This window comes from Petaurus breviceps, unplaced genomic scaffold (genome assembly GCF_028583685.1).
Source record: "Petaurus breviceps papuanus isolate PSGF00001 unplaced genomic scaffold, PetGlider_PUasm1.0 76, whole genome shotgun sequence".
In the NCBI taxonomy this organism is placed as follows: domain Eukaryota; kingdom Metazoa; phylum Chordata; class Mammalia; order Diprotodontia; family Petauridae; genus Petaurus; species Petaurus breviceps.
In genome coordinates, this window is record NW_027186473.1 from 7,219,831 (window position 1) to 7,237,849 (window position 18,019).

Consider the following 18,019-nt stretch of genomic DNA (forward strand, 5'->3'; position numbering starts at 1 on the left):
TTCTTTAGTGGATTTTTCACCCAGGTCATGCCCACTAGTGGTGGGTGTTCCACAGGGCTCTTTTCTGGGCCCTCTTCTCTTCTACCTCTTTACTATTTCACTTGATGATCTCATTAGTTCCTATAGATTCAATTATTATTTCAATAATGATGATTCTCAGATTTATTTATCCAGCCCTAACCTCTCTGCTGACTTACACTGCCCAACTATTTATTATCTCAAACTGAATATTCCATATAAGTCTTAAACTTAACATGTCCAAAATGAACTCATCTTTAAAAATCTATAAAATATAGACCTCTCAATTTAGCATTTAAAGTCTTTCACAATCTGACACCATTCTAATTTCCAGGTTTAATTTATATTAATCCCCCTCTCACATTCTCATCTTCTACATTCTTGACAGCCTCGTTGGTCTGCTTTTCCCTGAACTTGGCATATTCACTTTTCCCTCTTCTGCCTTTTCTGAGGCTGCCCTATCCCCCATGCTTTTAATTCACTCCCTTCTCATTTCTACCTTTTAGAACCCATAGCTATAAACTTTCAGGGTTCAACTCATACGCTGTCTTTCCTTACCTCTCTGTTGTTTTACTGCTCATACCCTTCCTCAAATTAAATTGGAATCATTTATGCATTTAAATATTGTATACCACAATAGAATATATACTCCTAAAGGACAGGGAACTTTTAGTCTTTTTTTAAACTCTAGTGTCTAATCCAGTGTTTTGCAAGTAGTGTATACTAAATGCATGTAGAATTGAATTGGAAATGATTTGATGATTCACCCTTGTGGAGTTCCTTCCCCTTTCCTCTCACAATGGTGTTCTGTGGTCTGCCTCACCACCTCTACTACCTTCCTCCAAGGGAGCCTTCCTAGTTATGGCTCTCATAGATACTACTTCACCTGCGAATCAAAATAATTTGTGGGAAGGAATGTATCTCTATTACATTAAACTCAAAAAGTTGGCATTATCCTCTAGAATATACTAAATTATTTTTAAAATTCAGTATAAACCTACCTTCAATACTTTAATAAATGGGAATCTGTGATATTATTGGTATGAAAACACCTGTTAATTTCAACTCCAGCCACCCCCCCATGCCTTAGAATATGATCTTGTTAAAATTTTTAGCCAAAATTTTAATCACATGACCAACCAGGCGGTGGGCTTCTCTGAACTTAGGCTGATCCTCATGCCTTATACTCATCCTCCCTCCCCACCACTTAGCAGGGTCTGTTAGAGGTTATATTTCTCTGGTAAAGCATTTAAAAAAAAAGATCCCCTCCATGTCATGATAAAGTATGGGGGGCAATATGTGGTGGTGTACAGAACAACTCCCCATTGATTTTCCTAATATCCTTTAGAACTTATTTTCATCCTGTGAAAACTGAAAAATCTATTATTCTGTAAGTTACCTACTTAGTATATAAAATGAATAGTTCTATTTTGGGTTTTGATTTTAATTCTTTTAAACTTCAAGGGACATTCCTATTTGTAGTCCTGTTGGAGTTGGCAAATAAGTCCATTACCTCTTTGGCTTGATCTTCAAGGCTATACTCAAATCATATCCCCTTTCAGCCTTATCCAAGACTGAAAGGTCCTAACAGTTTTATTCGCTTTAGATATTAAAGTATTTCTATCCCTTTGGCCCCTTTTATTTGTTTTGAATTTTTTCCAGTTTGATTATATCTTTCTTAAACAGAATATACTATAGTATCTCTGACTGTGCTAAGATTTTGCATAGGATGAGAATATTAAAATACAGGCTGATGGCCTTTTTTTTAACCACAAAAGCCCAGTGGGCCAATGTTTTCAGCAGATAATTTACTGTGACTCCTAAATCCTTCCCTTTGATCAAAACCAAAAGCTCAGAGTCCCTCATCCAGTAAACATTGTTTGAATCAATTATTTTCCTAAAAATTCATTTGTAAACTGCACTTCCTGCCCAAGCCCCAACACAGTTTCATTTTGATTTATTTGTTCCCTGAGTGGTATCTTCAGTCTTTGAAGTATACTGTCTAGTAAGTTACTATTATATATGGCATACAGAATGGGTATAAGGGGAGTAAGGAAGAGTTTATCCCTGTGTCAATAGATATAACTAGAGTTTCATGTTATACCAACTTGCATAGAAATCACTGTAATATATGTGTTGTTGATTGAATCATATAGGTATATGTATTTGAAAAAAAGGAAAAATGTTTAGCATAGGGCATGGCATATGGTGCTTAATAAATGCTTGTTTCTCCATTAATTAGATTTTTTATTAGCAGTTATGAGTTTATTTGTTTACAGACATATGTTTTGGTCCCTGAGAATCTAGATCACCTATATTCCATATAACCTTGCACATACACACTATTTTTTTTCCACTCACAGACATAGTATCCAGTTCTTCCTAGAAATTCCTGCAGATTTTCTTACCAAGATCCAAGTAAAAGCTAGGATGGAGAACAATATTTAGGGAATGGGTAAAGTAAGTTATGCTAGGTCTTTATAAGAGAGAGATTGATATATTTTGTTCTAGAGAAGGGAGAGAAGAAGCCACTACTATTATTCCCTTTTTGGTTCTTGGTATTTATACTTTTCTTCAACTATCTTAATCAACCCTTGATGGAAAATTAGAAAAATCTCATCATTCGGATAAAAACATGAGTAAAATTTGGTAAGTGACAGCATTGAAATACTGAATTGCAGAATTACTTTTAAATTCACTAAATCAGTTTCTGAAAGGAAAAATAAAGATAAAAATAAATTATGATGGAATTTTAATGAGTAGATTTTTGCTCTGTTTGGTTGTTTGACTCTGTAATGCAAGACTCTTAGAACCGAACAGGTCCTCCAAAGTCATCTAGTCAAACTTGAACAAATCCCCAACAAAATATTCCCAATAAATAGTTACCTAGTCTCTATTTGAAGACCCTCAGTGCTGGAAATCCTGGAGTTTTCCAATCCCAAATTTTGCCATTCTACTTTTGTATAACTTTAAGTTTTAAGAATTTTTTTCTTTATATTGAAACAAAACATTCCTCTCTCAAATTCTATTCTTTGGTTTTTAGCACAAATGGAATTCTGACATTTCTTCCTCATTTTCACATGGCAAATGTTTTACTGCCTTTATTGGCTGAACTATATAACATAACACAGTAGTAGTTCTGCACTTGAAATCACTGTCTGCAAAGATCATTAGTAGTATGTATTACCTTAGTCATTTAACTTCTCTGAGATCCACTTTCCTCATCAGTTGGAATAAATTGGACCAGGGGTGGAGAATCTGAGCCTTCTCAGCCATATGTAGCCTTCTAAGTCCTTGGGGATTTGTTCTGTGACGTTTTGATTCAATCAAAGGACTAAACTTGCAGACCTAGAGGGCTACATGTGGACTTGAAGCTACAGGTTCCCCGCCCCTGAATTAGACAGATTAAGTCTCAGGTCACTTCAGGCTCATAGGAGAGAAATGTCTCTTCCCCCTGTTTGCAGGCTTAGTACTTGTTTCAGAGTGAGAGATGCATCAGATCCATATAGCTCTCCTTTTTAGTGATTACAGCTCTTTATTGAGTATAGCTCAGTGGGAAAGTTTGGAGGATCTGTATGAGCAAAAGGGAAAGCTCATAGAGTGAGCAAAGGAATTACCCCTCAGAGGCACCAAGAAGTTAGCCTTTTCTGTAGGACCTGGAAGACTGCTCTGGAAGAAGCAGCTAGGCTGGTCTGAGGGAAGTGCTATACAGGGTTCCAGGGAATTCCTCTTTATACCAAACGGGCAGATAAGGTTTGAAGGCCTACCTGAGGCCTCCTGGTTCCAACTAAGAGAAGCCTTAGAATTTTGGCAGTGGAAACTTCTAGGTACAGTCATGGCTCAGGCAAATGTGAAGCAACACCCAAAGGGGCAGAATGAACTCTGAGGCTGCTGAGATCACTGTGGTGTGCTTTTTCTATCTTTGCCTTAAAGTATCTCGTTTCCTCAATAAAACACTTTAGGATACAGGGCTAGTGTAGTAAAGTGGAAAGAAGACTGGATTTGGAGGCAAAGGACCTGAGTTCCACGCAATAAAGTAAGCAGTTCTGATCCTTACCACCTGTGTGACCTTGGACAAATCATTTAACTTTTCTGGTCCTCTTTTCTCATCTGTGAATTGAAGGAGTTGGATTCAATATTAAAGTCTAAATGTATGATTGTCAGAGATTGTTTGATATGATTATTTCAATGGCCTACATAAAAAACATGGTTCCAGTGAAAATATGAAATTGTGTGGATTTTTATTAATTTCTTTCTTAATCAACTGCCTCCATTCCTTCGCTACATTCCTCCTAGCAAAGTGGCATTATCTTTATACTGTATTACATTCCAATTCATGGAGTAGCCCAAAATGTGCAATTGTGCAGCTGAATGTGACACTCAGATGATGTTTTCTGTATAGATATACAGAGATCTTTAAATTTCAGAGTCAACAATCAATCAACAAGTATTTATTAAGTACTTATTATAAGACAAGCACAATTTTAGGTGCTTGAAATCAAAACACAAAAGCACAACAGTACCTACCTCAAGAACCTAAACATTTACATTAAAACACATTTCTGCAAGAAAAAAAAATTACTGTGGGAAACTGTTTCCATGTATAGGTATATACAAATAGATATAAGGTGACTTGGAGAAGGGGGAGGCAGTTGGAGAGTTAAGAAGGGACACGAGTAGAAGGTTTCACATGAGTGAAGCTTGGAAGGGAGTGAAGCTTGGAAGGAAGTGAAGGATTCTAAGAGGGAAAGGTGAGGAGGGAGTGGCTTGAGGTGACGCTAGTTCAAAGGCATAAAAACCAGAAATAGAGTTCTAGCACTCACTTTACTTTGCATCTGCTGCCCTTCCTGGTTTCAATTCCAAGGAACAAGTTGCCCCTCCCAGGATAAACTCAACACTTCTAAATTCACCAATGCTGCCAACTCAAGCCTTCACTGACACCACTTCCCTCAGCCTGCCTCTCTCTCTCTCTCTCTCTCTCTCTCTCTGTCTTTTAATGTCTCCCCCCTCCCCCCCCCCCTTCCCTCACACCTACCCCACCACTCCCCCTCTCTCCCTCCCTCTCCCTCCCTCTCTTTTCCTCTTTTCCTCCCTCTCCCTCCCTCTCCCTCTCTCTCTCCCTCTCTCTCTCAAAAAAAAAAAAAAAACCTGAACTCTCAGTTCAATCCACTTTCTATCAGTTGCTCTTCCTGGTTTCAACTCCACAGAACAAGGTACCCCATAGTGTCCTGTTCCCCATCAGCCTCCTGCTATGCTGCTTTCTTTTCTGTATGGTCTCCTCCTTAACACTATAAGTTTCTTGAGGGGAGGGACTTTCTTTTTATTAACTATATACCCAGAGCTTAGCACAATTCCTGCACGTAGCAGGTAAATAATAAATGTTTATTGGATTGGATGTATAAGGAACAGTACAGGAAGGCAATAAGCATTTATTATAGTACCTACTATATACTAGGCACTGTACTATGGGTTATTTAGAAATGTTATCTTAGTAAGAACACTATAGAGTGTATGAAGGAAAATAATATTTATTAAGGAAAGGCAGGTGGAGGTCAGGTTGTGTAGAGTTTGAAAACTGAAACAAGGGGTTCACATTTGATTCTACGGGTTAAAGAAATCTCCTGGAGTCTGTGGGGAAAGGAAGTAGCATGGTCAGGCCTATGGTTTAGGAAAATCATTTTAGCAGCTGTGTGATGTATAGTTTGGAATTGAGTTAGACTTGATGCAGGGAGACCAGTTAGAAGGCTTTCAAAATCATGTGAGGGTCTGAGTTAGAGCTGTACAGGTAAAGATGAAGGGTGGGAGAGATGTAGTAGTATTAGAAATAGCAAGATCCAATGACTGCTTCAATATAGGAAGTTAGGGAGAGTGAGGAGTCAATTTTAAACTCTGACTCATGCTAGGTACCTGAAAGGTTATTGATGCCCTTGGTAGAAATAGGGAAACAGGGAAGAGATGTAGGCATAAGACTAGAAGAGATTGTTCAAATAGGTCATCCACATGAAAACTATGTCACCCAGATGAGAAAATGATCCCATTCCTTAAAAAACACAATAGGATATTTTCCCCTATCCCTCAAGGATTAATGACTTTTGTCTATGAACTATATGAAAAAGTTTTTTTTTTTTAAGTCAGTCAGTCACTTGGATATTTCTAGATGTCTAGTATCATGCAATAGTATACCCAGCAGCACATTTTATGCCAAAGAGCTGGAAATAGAAAACTATTTTGGGGAATCTAACATTGTCCATTTTTGAGACAAGATTAGTTCAGAGAAATTTTTCTGGCAACATAAGAGACTTTATTCTGCAAGAAAAAAATTATCCTCAGTTCCCTGTAGGTCTCAATCTCTGATCCTTCAGTCACTTTTGCAACTCTCCTCTGAATCCTATGCAATTTCTCTGTGATATCTGTTAAGTCATAGAAAGAATTAAGGCTAACATTACAGTAAGTTCTGAGCAGGGTTAGCCACAGTTTAGAATTTTTTGAAGTTTTGATTAATTGTGATAAAAGCAATTTTATACTTAAGTAAAATTGAGCCTAGGAAGTTTTTAAAGGTTGGTATTAAAATGATCAATAAGAATTTGAAAATATTGACTAAGCTTCATATATGCTATGTTAAATCCTTCTGGACACAGTGTGGCCTCTACCCTTGGCAAATCTTTCATCTTTTCCTTTCATTTTCCTTCCTTCCAATCATCCAATATTTGCTATGTGCCTACCATTTACAAGCATTGGAATACAAAAGAATAAAAAGACAAAAACATTTTCCTTGCCTTCAAAGAGCTTACAGCCTTCTGGGGATATACTAAATATGCAAATGTAAATAAATATAAAGCATGTACAAAGTAACACAAGGTTATTTCAGGAGGGAGAATTTGCTAATAATGTGATGGAATTAAAGGAGGATCAGCAAAACCCTGAATATTAGTTCTATGAATATCACTATATACAAGAAGTTAAAGGAAATAAAAGCCACAGTTTCTGACCTTGAGGAGTTTCCATTCTATTTGGAGTTGGCAAGATATAAAAGAATCATGAAACTAGAAAAAAGATCCAAAACAAACATCAGACTATGTGACATGCAGTGCATTATCCGGGATGATTGGAGATCTATATTGAAAAGGGAATTGCATTCAATAAGTATTTATTAAATACAATAACCATGAAAGGGGTTGTTTGCATGAAACAGTCACATTAATAACAAGTCTATCTTATTTTTCAAGAATGCAAAAATAGGTGTAGTACCACAGGGAGGAAAGCAAAGGCTAATCCCAAGGTTTTCAATCTTTAAAGATTGTTCATGAGTTAATAAATGACTAGGACATGGTAAGAATACTGGTCTTGAATCTAAGGACCATACTATATAATAAGATCATAGGATGCAGAGCTAGATGGCATCTTAGAGATAATTTAATACAGCTCTCTCATTTTATAAATGAAGCAGCTGAGGCCTAGAGAGGCTAAGGGACTTTTTTTTAAGTAACATTAGTAAACAGTCCTTCAAACTTAAGGATGTCTCCATTATTCTAGACTTGTGATTTCAATGGCATAGGAAATTCCCAGTGAGAAAAATTCCTTTACTGATGCAGACTAGAACTGGCTATACAATTTATCATCTTAAATGGATTGGCTGTATCGTCAAATGATTTGCCCTGTGTCACACAGGCAGTAGGTATAAGAGAAATCAAGGCCTTTATAACTCCTATACTGGTTATCCATAATAGAACACTTCTCTCTCCAAATAATGAAAGCTGTCTGAAAGCAGAATGGGATAACTTGAGAGGTAGGAAATTCCCTTTTATTGGTAGTCTTTAAGTAAAGGTTGGATGACCCATTCTTTGTCGGATGTTCTAATGTATTTACATCTATTTTGCAATATATTCACTATTAGACCTTTATTGGAGATATTTGCTATGACATTTTCCCCCTAATTAATTGCTTCTCTTCTAATTCTAGTTGTGTTGATTTTATTTAAGCATGATTCATCTGTGATGAAGGAGTACTAGACCTTTGTAATCATGTCTTCCTTTTCAAAATATTCAGTAGCCACCTTTTTAATGATTTTCTTCTATATGAAGGCTCTGGATTTATCGTCCCAAGCCTCCACTGACTTTAGTAGGCTGAAGCCTCAAGGAAAGGCTGCTACATCTCTCCTACAGGATTCCAGGAGTTATCTGGATAGATTGGGGGTAATTTGCTAGCCCTATAGCTCATGAGTTTCCACTGTCGTGCTTTCTCTCCTATCAGTTGATATCTGTTAATCAGCCAGAATTAACTTTCAGAAAGGCATATTTATTAAGGGGGTATGAAAAGAAGGTTAGCACAAACCATCCCTTCACCCAAGAAAAAAAAGTCTATAACACATTTTCCTACCAGCATGCTATAGAATTCAGGGGAAAGTGGGCTCCAGTTTAGGGGGCACACATGACAAAGTGATCCTTGTGGCTCCTGGCTGATGTCAGTCCCTTTGTGGGTATAATTATGAAGTTCTTTTAAGCACGATACAGCTTTTCTGATGGGCTCCTTCTAAAATCTTCAATATTCCTTTCCTTTGTGTATTGGTTGCTAATTAAGAAACTGGTACTAGTCCCTGCTCTTCCTGAAGCACAACTAGAATATATTCTCAAGCACTACGAAGTTCACATAGTCCTCTTAAGGTCAATGATGTGGGGAAAGGAGGCCAAGGTACTCTTCTCTCACCCCTCCCCCAATGAAATTCTTTCTTAAGGACTTGTCTGATGGCTTTCCTAAACTAATCTAACAGAGGTTTGAATCCCCAATTCCAAACTAGCTTGGTGGTTTTATACAGTCCCCAAAAGCCATGACCAAGTCTTCTCAAGCTTCTTGTACAAAGACACCCTATTTTACCCAATGACTTTCAAGGACTTCAAAACTGATTAGTTATTTTTTGCACCTAGGCTAAAAGCCTTTGGTTGATTGATTGAATTAATAGAATTTCTAAGTTTTATTGATATCTCATACCTCTGAGTCAATGGAGGTGTTCTCACATGATATAGGTATATATATATATATATACACACACACACACACACACATATATACATATATATGTATATGTATATATATGTATGTATGTGTATATATATACATATATATAGTGGGGATTGATATATTTGATCTGTTTATAAATTTGCACTAGAATTTGCCCAGGAATAAGCATCACTTTTTTTTGGAAGGGGGTTGTTTGCATGAAACAGTCACATTAATAACAAGGTCTATCTTATTTTTCAAGAATGCAAAAATAGGTGTAGTACCACAGGGAGGAAAGCAAAGGCTAATCCCAAAGTTTTCAATCTTTAAAGATTGTGCATTTTCAAATAAAACCAATTATAGCAATTCCTCTACCACCACCCCCAAAGGGAAAAAAATGAAGAAACACAATTTGTCTGTCATAATTACATTTACATAAAGGGAAATCTAATTTTTTAAAGGCCACTTTAAAAATTTCCCAGAAAATGAAACAGCAAAACAGTGCATTAGAGAGACCATAAGTTCTTGTCTTGATAGGCCTGAAACTTTTATATAATAGATTTTACAGAAAACACTATATAATCATAGGCCATGAAATAAAATGGCTTCAAAGCATGTTTTTTGAAACAACCTTTCCTTTGGAGCAGCATGACTTCCTGAATAACATGAATTAAAATGTTCATACTCTAAGCAATACAATGTTCATTAAGGAAGGCAAAGTCACATATAAACCAACTAACTTCAGAGTAAGGAATCAATGAATGACAATGCTCTACCTCAGCAAGATAGTCATAAATATACTAGTCAAAGGAGGAAATTAGTACAAGTATGGGTAATTCAGTGGAGGTTGGCATCAATAATGTAAAATAACTTGAAGTATGCATTCCTGCCGATGAGTAATCATGGTGTAGTGGACAGAGAGCTGGGAGTGGAATCAGAAATACCTAGATAGAAATGTTACTTCTGATATGAAGTACATGGCAGTGCATAAATAACTTAAACTTGCTGAGTCTCAGTTTCTTGAACTGTAAGATAGAGTTAATATTTGTAGAACTTGCCTAACAAGATTTTTACAAGGCTGAAATGAGATAATGTGAGAAAAAACTTTGAAAATTTTAAAAAATATATAAATTTTAGTTATTATTACTAACAGTATTTTCATTTCTAGAATAAGGTATATTATCATCTAGGAGATAAAGGCCTGATTAATATTATTTGTAAATGATTTTTAAAGTTAATATGGGAATGCGCTTTCCAAAAGTGCATTAATTAATATGATGCCTCATCATAATGTGGTGGTGACTCTGTGTCCTCCATGGCCAGCACAAGCTCTGGCAAGGTATGCCATGCCAGAAAGGATTCAAGTGTGATCCTTGCAACTGGATAGGCTAATCTGTTAAGCACAGAAATACTCTCACAAATAGGTAGGTGATTTTTTTTTGGTAATGATCATCTATGGTAAGGAGAAGAAAAATGTAAGAAGTCCCTCAGTCTTCTGTTTAACAGAGTGTTAGGATTACAGATTTTAAAATAATTTATAAACTTTAATTTAACTCTTTGGTAGTCTAAATGTGAGATCCTTGTCCAATGACAATAAATCTATATGCTATTGGAGGAATTGAATCATGTCAATTTTTATATTCTTGCTATAAATTAAACCAAAATTTAAGGTAATATTAAATGAAGAGATCACTCACAGGTTTTTCTTGGAGAAGCAAAGAAAAGATTTAAGGAATTGACAGTTGTTCTTATCATGCATCCAAAGGCAACAACAAACTTTATCATGTAGGATATTTGATCATTTCATATTGTAGTGTTCATTCTAAATGTTTGCAGAAAGATTTCGATGAAAACAACTGATGCTTGTATATCTGGTGCAAAAGATGAAGAGGTAGAGAAGTAATATGAAAGATTTTACAGAGTAAATCAACATTTTCTTTGATGTTTGATATCTTCTGTGTAAAGGCGGGAATAAGAAAAGAAAGCCAAAAAATATATGTTGGGAAAATACGTTAAAAAGGCCCAAGGCTTGTAGACTACAAAGAAGTCTCACACCTATACATCATGAATACTTTCTTTGAAAACTACCGGGAAGGAGGGAGAAATGGTTTATTGGACCCCTATTTTTTCCAGTTAATACTAATTAGGTCAGGATAATTCCATAGGGTAGTGATATTAATAGTAATTATATATATACTCATTTATATATATACTCATTTAGTGATATACATTTTGTCATTCTAGTCAACTAATATTAGTGCAAGAATAACATATTAATGCATATTTCACATATATTATATAGGAATAATATGGGGATAATTAGATAAGATAGATTTATTCTTACAGCAGGTCTCAAACTTTAAAACCAATATTTTATTGTTTATCACTTATTTGCCAGCTATAACGACCCCAAGAAGACTGACCAGGGTCCCTCTACCCTGTTTTGAAGCAATCACCAAGGCCAAATCTAGCATGGATGGAAAGCCGTGGCATAATACAGAAAGTCCTCCACTTATTTTTGTATTTTTGGACCACCATCTCTTGCCAAGTATGAGGAGGACCACATCTTAAGATCATTTATCAGAGAGGACCTTTGCTTTGCCCATCCTGCTGATGTATCATTTCTGGGTCTCCTGGAGGGTCAACATCAAGGTCTACCAGCCAGTGAGATTTTGTATTTTACTTTGCCTCTTCTGTATGTCTGGGTATCAAGCCTTACAAAAAAAAAGACTTTGGGATATGAGGGCATCTCAGATCGTGAGGAAGACCTGAGGTCCACTTCATTAGAGGGATCCGTGGACCATTTATTAAAGTGTTATTGGTTTGGAACTCTGGCTTAGTTTTTTTTATTGCAGACTGGACAATTCTGGACCCCACAAAGGACAGAATATGAGTGGTATCAAATGAAAGCATGCACATGTGCACACACAAGTCTATTTTAATGGCTGGAAAATGGTTCATTACTAATATGAATTAAAGGATCACAGATTAAGAACTGGAGTATGCCAGATATTATCTATTCCAATGCTATTATTGTACAGACAAGTAAACAAAGATCCAGGAAGGTAAGGAGACTTGGCCATGGTCATGTAAGTAGAAAGCATCAGAAGCAGAATTTTAACCCAAGTTGTCCTACTCCAAAGCCACTAGAGTCTTTCCACTTTACCACTCTGCTGAACTCTTCCTGATTCATTTGCCTGAGTATAATCAGACCATCAACTTATAAGAACAAAGTTCAAAATTTTAGTACAAAATTAGAAAAATATATGGAACTCAATGTGAAATCTCCTAAAGATGTTTGTGATAACAAAAATGGAAAACTGATAAAGAAATAGATATAAACATAGTATAACTATCTACACATTATAACACAAAATGATCTATCAATACCAGTGGCATAACTAACATATAAGTTAATAAAAGGCAAGTGATCAAAGAATACATACTATTATCCCTTCCAGATTGTGACTTTCCCTTCATGATTTTGATATAGCACAGGTAGGCATAAGAAATTAAATGGGAATTTTGGGGGAGTTTCGTGGAAGCTGCAGATGGCATGTGAAGGCCAGCAGATGACAAAGAAAAAGTTTAGAAACTAAAAAATGCATAATGTGCATGTGCATATGTATGTATATATGTATATACATATATATATAATTGTATAATGTCAACACATTTTATCTTTTAATACCATAAATAAAGGACAACAATCTTTTGGGTACAGGATTGGGTTTTTTTTTTTCCTAAGGCATTCTGGTAGCCTCAGGCATCATACAAGAAAAGGCTGAGTCCTTCTATGATTCCCTAAAGGAAAATGAAGGTGAAGGGTCTACTCCTAAAGATTTTTAGGCACAGATTTTCAGGTCAACAAAGGCTGGTTTGAATTTTTTTAAAAAAAGGTTTAGTGTATGAAATGTAAAAGTAATGGAAGAGGCAATTTCTGCCAATCAAGAACCAACTAGGGAGTTTCCTGAAACCCTGAAGAAAGTGACTGAAGAGAAAGGCTACAAGCGGGAACAGCTGTTCAATGCTGATGAAGCTACCCTGTATGGGAGGTGGAAGAAGGGGGCGTGCCTCAGAGGACATACATCAGCCAGAAAGAGAAATGAGCCCAGGGTTTTAAAGTCGCAAAGGACAGGGTAACAAGATACTGTAAACACACCATAAAAGCAAAATAAAAAATCCAGACTTCTCTAGTACTTACTAAGGGAGGGCCAAAATATTTTATGTGGATTTTCCAGATTATGGGGCACCATGTCCCTAACCCCTACAATGTTACAGGGATAACTGAATTGGCAGGGCTAAGACACTATTTCATGAAAAACCTGTAGAACTTATCTATCACTAGATATATCTTCAACAGGTACCCAGTGACAATGAGCTGGGCCCAGAACTAAATAGGGAAAGAAGAATAGGTTATTTTCCTTTTTTAAACTACATAATTTGTAGCTGGTTCAGCTATACGGAACAAAAAGCTAATGGGCATGGTGTATAAATGTATACATCTTTTGACTTTTCTAACTGATTTTATTTTTTCTATTTCTTTAAAATTATTTTGTAATTTGATTGACACAACCCCAAATTGTTAAATTAATTTAGGCATTATTGTAATTTTTATTATATTGGAACATTCCAACCATTAGCATTGATATATTTCCACTTAATATGCTCTGTATTTATCAGGGTTTTAAAACTGTAAACATTTATTTCCTCCATGTATCTTGGTAGGTGATTCCTAAACAGTTAATACATTCTATGATAATAACTAATGGAATTTTTGTTTTATGTCTTAGTGCTAGTCTTGTAAATAAAATGCAGAAAGTTTGATGGTCTCTGTGGGATTGATTTTATTACACTAATTTTCTGAAGTTATTATTTCAGTTGTGTTTTATTAGGGTTCTTTATGAAAACCAAAATATTACCTAATATCACCTAAAATATAATCTCATAATATCAATAATTTTTTTCTTTGCCTATGATTACTTTTTTTATCTTATTGTTACATTATTACAATAACGTCTATAACAATGGTATATATTTGTATAATGTAATAGATGATATAAGTTATATCATGATAATAGCAATTATTATTATAGTTAGTTCTCTAGGGCCATGTTAATAAATTGTGACGATAATGGATATTCAAGCTTTATTCAAGATCTTATTACAAAGGCTTCCAGTTATCTTGGTTAAAATAATGCTGCCTCTTGTTTCTAAGTAGATACTGTTTACCATATTAAGCAAATGTCTATTCCTATGCTTTATAGTGAGGTGAAATTTTTATGGAAATAGAGACATTATACCTTGTCAAAAGATTTTCTGCATGCTATAATCATATAATATTATTTAACTTAATATTATTATGTTCTATTTTGTTGATAGTTTTCATAATATTAAACCATTTTACATTACTGATCTAAATCCTACCTCACCATAAGGTACAATTTTTTTTTTAATGAGCAATCGGGGTTAAGTAACTTGCTCAAGGTTACACAGCCAGTTATTTCTGGGTGTGGTGCTAAGTGTCAGAGCCCGGATTTGATCCCCAGGTCATCCTGACACTGGAGCCAGTGCTCTTACTCACTGAGCCACCTGGCCGCCCCTAAGGTACAAATTTTTTGATGTGATGCTACAGCTTCTCTGCTAAGATTTAAAATGACTATAGCAATATTAGTTATGGATAGTGGTATATTCTTTTCTTTCTCCTGTTTTCCTATTGCTAGTATTGGCATCAAGACCATAATTATATGAGTTGTAATTTGATAGAATTGCTTTTTTGCATACAATCTATGTGATATTGGAATTGTTTTTTTCAATTATTTATTAATTCATTTCTTCTTGGAATTTTCCCTCTTGGGAAAAGTTTGTGAATTTCTTGTTCAATTTATTTTTTAAGATTGAATTCTGAGCATTATGAAATTCAAAATGGATAATTTTGATTACATTAAATTTAAAAGTTTTTGTACTTCATCTTTTGTTTAAATTATGCCAGGTACAGCTGAGATATACATATACTTCTTTTTTTCCCTATACAGTATTCATCAGACATCTATCATATCTAATTTACCTAATGTTCTAATCAGGTTCCTGACTTCTTTCTTTTGGTTAAAGTTGTATATGTCTGAGAAAGAGTATATTGAAATCCCTAACTGTTATGATTTTATTTCCTATTTTTCTTATTTTTTTCTTGATTCTTATATTTTCATTTCCTAGTATCTGCTAAGGTCGGTCTTTTAGGAATACTTAGAAATTCTCTGTTCCATTAAAGTTCCATTTCTACACCCCTCTAAGATACCCCGCTTTGCCAGGTTAACTTATTTTGGGTTGTAAGCCTTTTGAAATATCCTATTAGAAATTTCCCTCTCCGTGGGTATATATATATATATATATATATATATATATATATATATATACACACACACACACACACACACACACATATATATATATATATATATATATATATTATAGTGGGTAGCTCTGAGCTATTCTCTAATCCTGGATGTGGCTCCTTAATTCCTGAATTATTTCTGGATTCTTGCAGTATTTTTTTCTTTGACCAGGAAGCTTGGGATTTTGGCTATGACATTTCTTGGTTTCTTCATTTTGGAGTTTATTTCAGAAGATTATCAGTAGATTTTATTTTCAAATTTTCCTCTTATTATAATAAGTCTGTGCAGTTTTCCTTCATAATTTCTTGAAATATGGCATTTAATGCTTTTGTGGCTGAGGTTTTTATTATGGTCTGATTTTTGGACTATGTCTCTTTGACCTGTTTTCCAGAACAGTTGCTTTTTATAGATAACACCTTCTATTTTCTGATACTTTTTTTAGTCTTTCAATTTTATTCTAGTATTTCTTGTTTTATCATGGGGTCACCATTCTTTGTGAAGCCCAATGTAATTTTTCCAGAAGTCTGTTATTTGAATAAGGTCTTATACTTCTCATATGAAATTGTTCATTCCCTTCCAATTCTTTTCTGTAGAATTATCATATCCTTTCCTACTTTTTTCTCTGTAGCTCTCATTTCATTCAGATGACCATTTTTGCATTTTCATTTCTTAGAGAATTTTAGCAAATCTGTGATTTTCCTTGAAACTTTGTATGTGCATGCTGTGAACTTATTCTTTTCTTGGACTGTGTCTTGGGCATCCCAGATCCATGTTTCTCTGGGTGTTTTCTTCTATTATTTCTCTTTTCCAGTCTTACTACCAGAAGCAGACTCTATTTGCCCCTTTCCACACTCTTGGATGGGGAAGTCAGTGTCCTTTTCATTCTGACTTTTCTTTTCTGGGTTCCTTCTGCTTCCACTTTCTTTGTCTACACTCAGTGAACTGGCTGAATTCATAATCTCTGGTCACAATTATGTGGTTGAATGTCCATGATCAATGCTTTGGGTGATCTTCTATCCTCTTCAAGGATTTCTTTATCAGAAAACTGGATAATTTCTAGATCCTCTCCCTTCCCCCACCCCAGAATGTCCCTTGATTATGATTCTGGGTGATTATGATTCTGGGAAAAGATGTTTTCCTTTGTTTCTTATTATTAGTAATATACAGTGGAACTTCTTTGATCAGGGCATTATGCGGTTTCTGTACTCCCTGGAATTCTCCATATGAGGGTATTAGGTGGTCCTTTGCTAGGTGGCTTCTGTTCATCACACTACTTAAGTCTCTCCTGGGACTTGCAGGGACTTCCCAGTCATGTTTTTTCAATTGTTTTCTCTTCCCCCTTGTTATCTCTTCTGTTTCCTCTTGAACTTCTCTTTTCATGGCAATAGGTGGTATTATATCTCCTTTAAGGTTTCTCTAATCACGGTGCTTGGTATCCTGTTGTCCCCAGAATGTCCCAGAATAAGCACTATGACTTTTATCCTTCTCCCTTAGAACAGTTTCTCTGGAGTGAGGCCAATTCAATTTTATACATCTTCTGACTCAGCTTTTGTGAAGTTCTGGATTAGAAAAAGTGACTAAATGAATTTTCACTTTAGATATTTTTGGTCAGTATTTAATCTGGTCCCTTTTTTAATTGCTAAAGTAAAAGCGGTAGAGTTAGGCTCTTATGTGACCAACCATGCAATGCAGCTTTTAAAGTAAAAAGTCTTCCCCATTGTTCTTAACAATGGTTTTCCCCAAGATTCTCTTTAGCTACAATAGCTATGAATGATAGGACATCATAGTCTGAAGTAGTGAAGTTGAGGATCATCCAAAAGACATGGTAGATATATATTGCAAGTGAAAACTCTGAAGGAAACCTGATGTAAAGGATGTCATCATGGAAATGTTTGACACAAAATAGAAAGGATGTCCATATAGTGAAACCAAAGGATATCATTTGATAGTTTCTATGCTCTATTAGTATCCTCATGATCTCAAGAATGTTTGAGCCAGCTATGTGCTGAGCATTTGAAGTAACTTCCCGTGGTATTTTTATGGGACCACAAAATAATCAAGCTGCACAATATAGACAGAGATGAGTTGTGATTTGAAATATTTGAGGTCATTTCTATATCAAAGAAATCACAACTCCATTGCAATGATACAGTATGGAAACAGATACAGTTGCATATGGTTTAAATATATTTGCTTACTGACTATAAGTTACCACAACACCAATTATCTTCATAGCTCACATTTATCTGTTTGACTTTCTTCTAACAAATATTTAATATGCATCTATTGTTAAGCACCCTCTGCTCTTTTTTATGTGATTTGATTTTTTCTAGGCAAAATGCTATTTTTTTAATATTAAATTTTTAAATTTTAAGTTCTAAATTCTAGCTCCTCCCTCACCCATTGAGAAGGCAGGCAATGTGATACCCATTATGCATTTCCTTGTTGAAAAAAGAGGGAAGAAAGTAGAAAATATGCTTTAATCTGCATTCACAGTTCAATGGTTCTTCCTCTGGAGGCAGATAGATTTTTTCATCATGGGTCCTTTGGAACTGTCCTGGACCATTGACTTGATCAGAGTAGCTAAGTCTTTTGCTGCTGGTTATCATTACAAT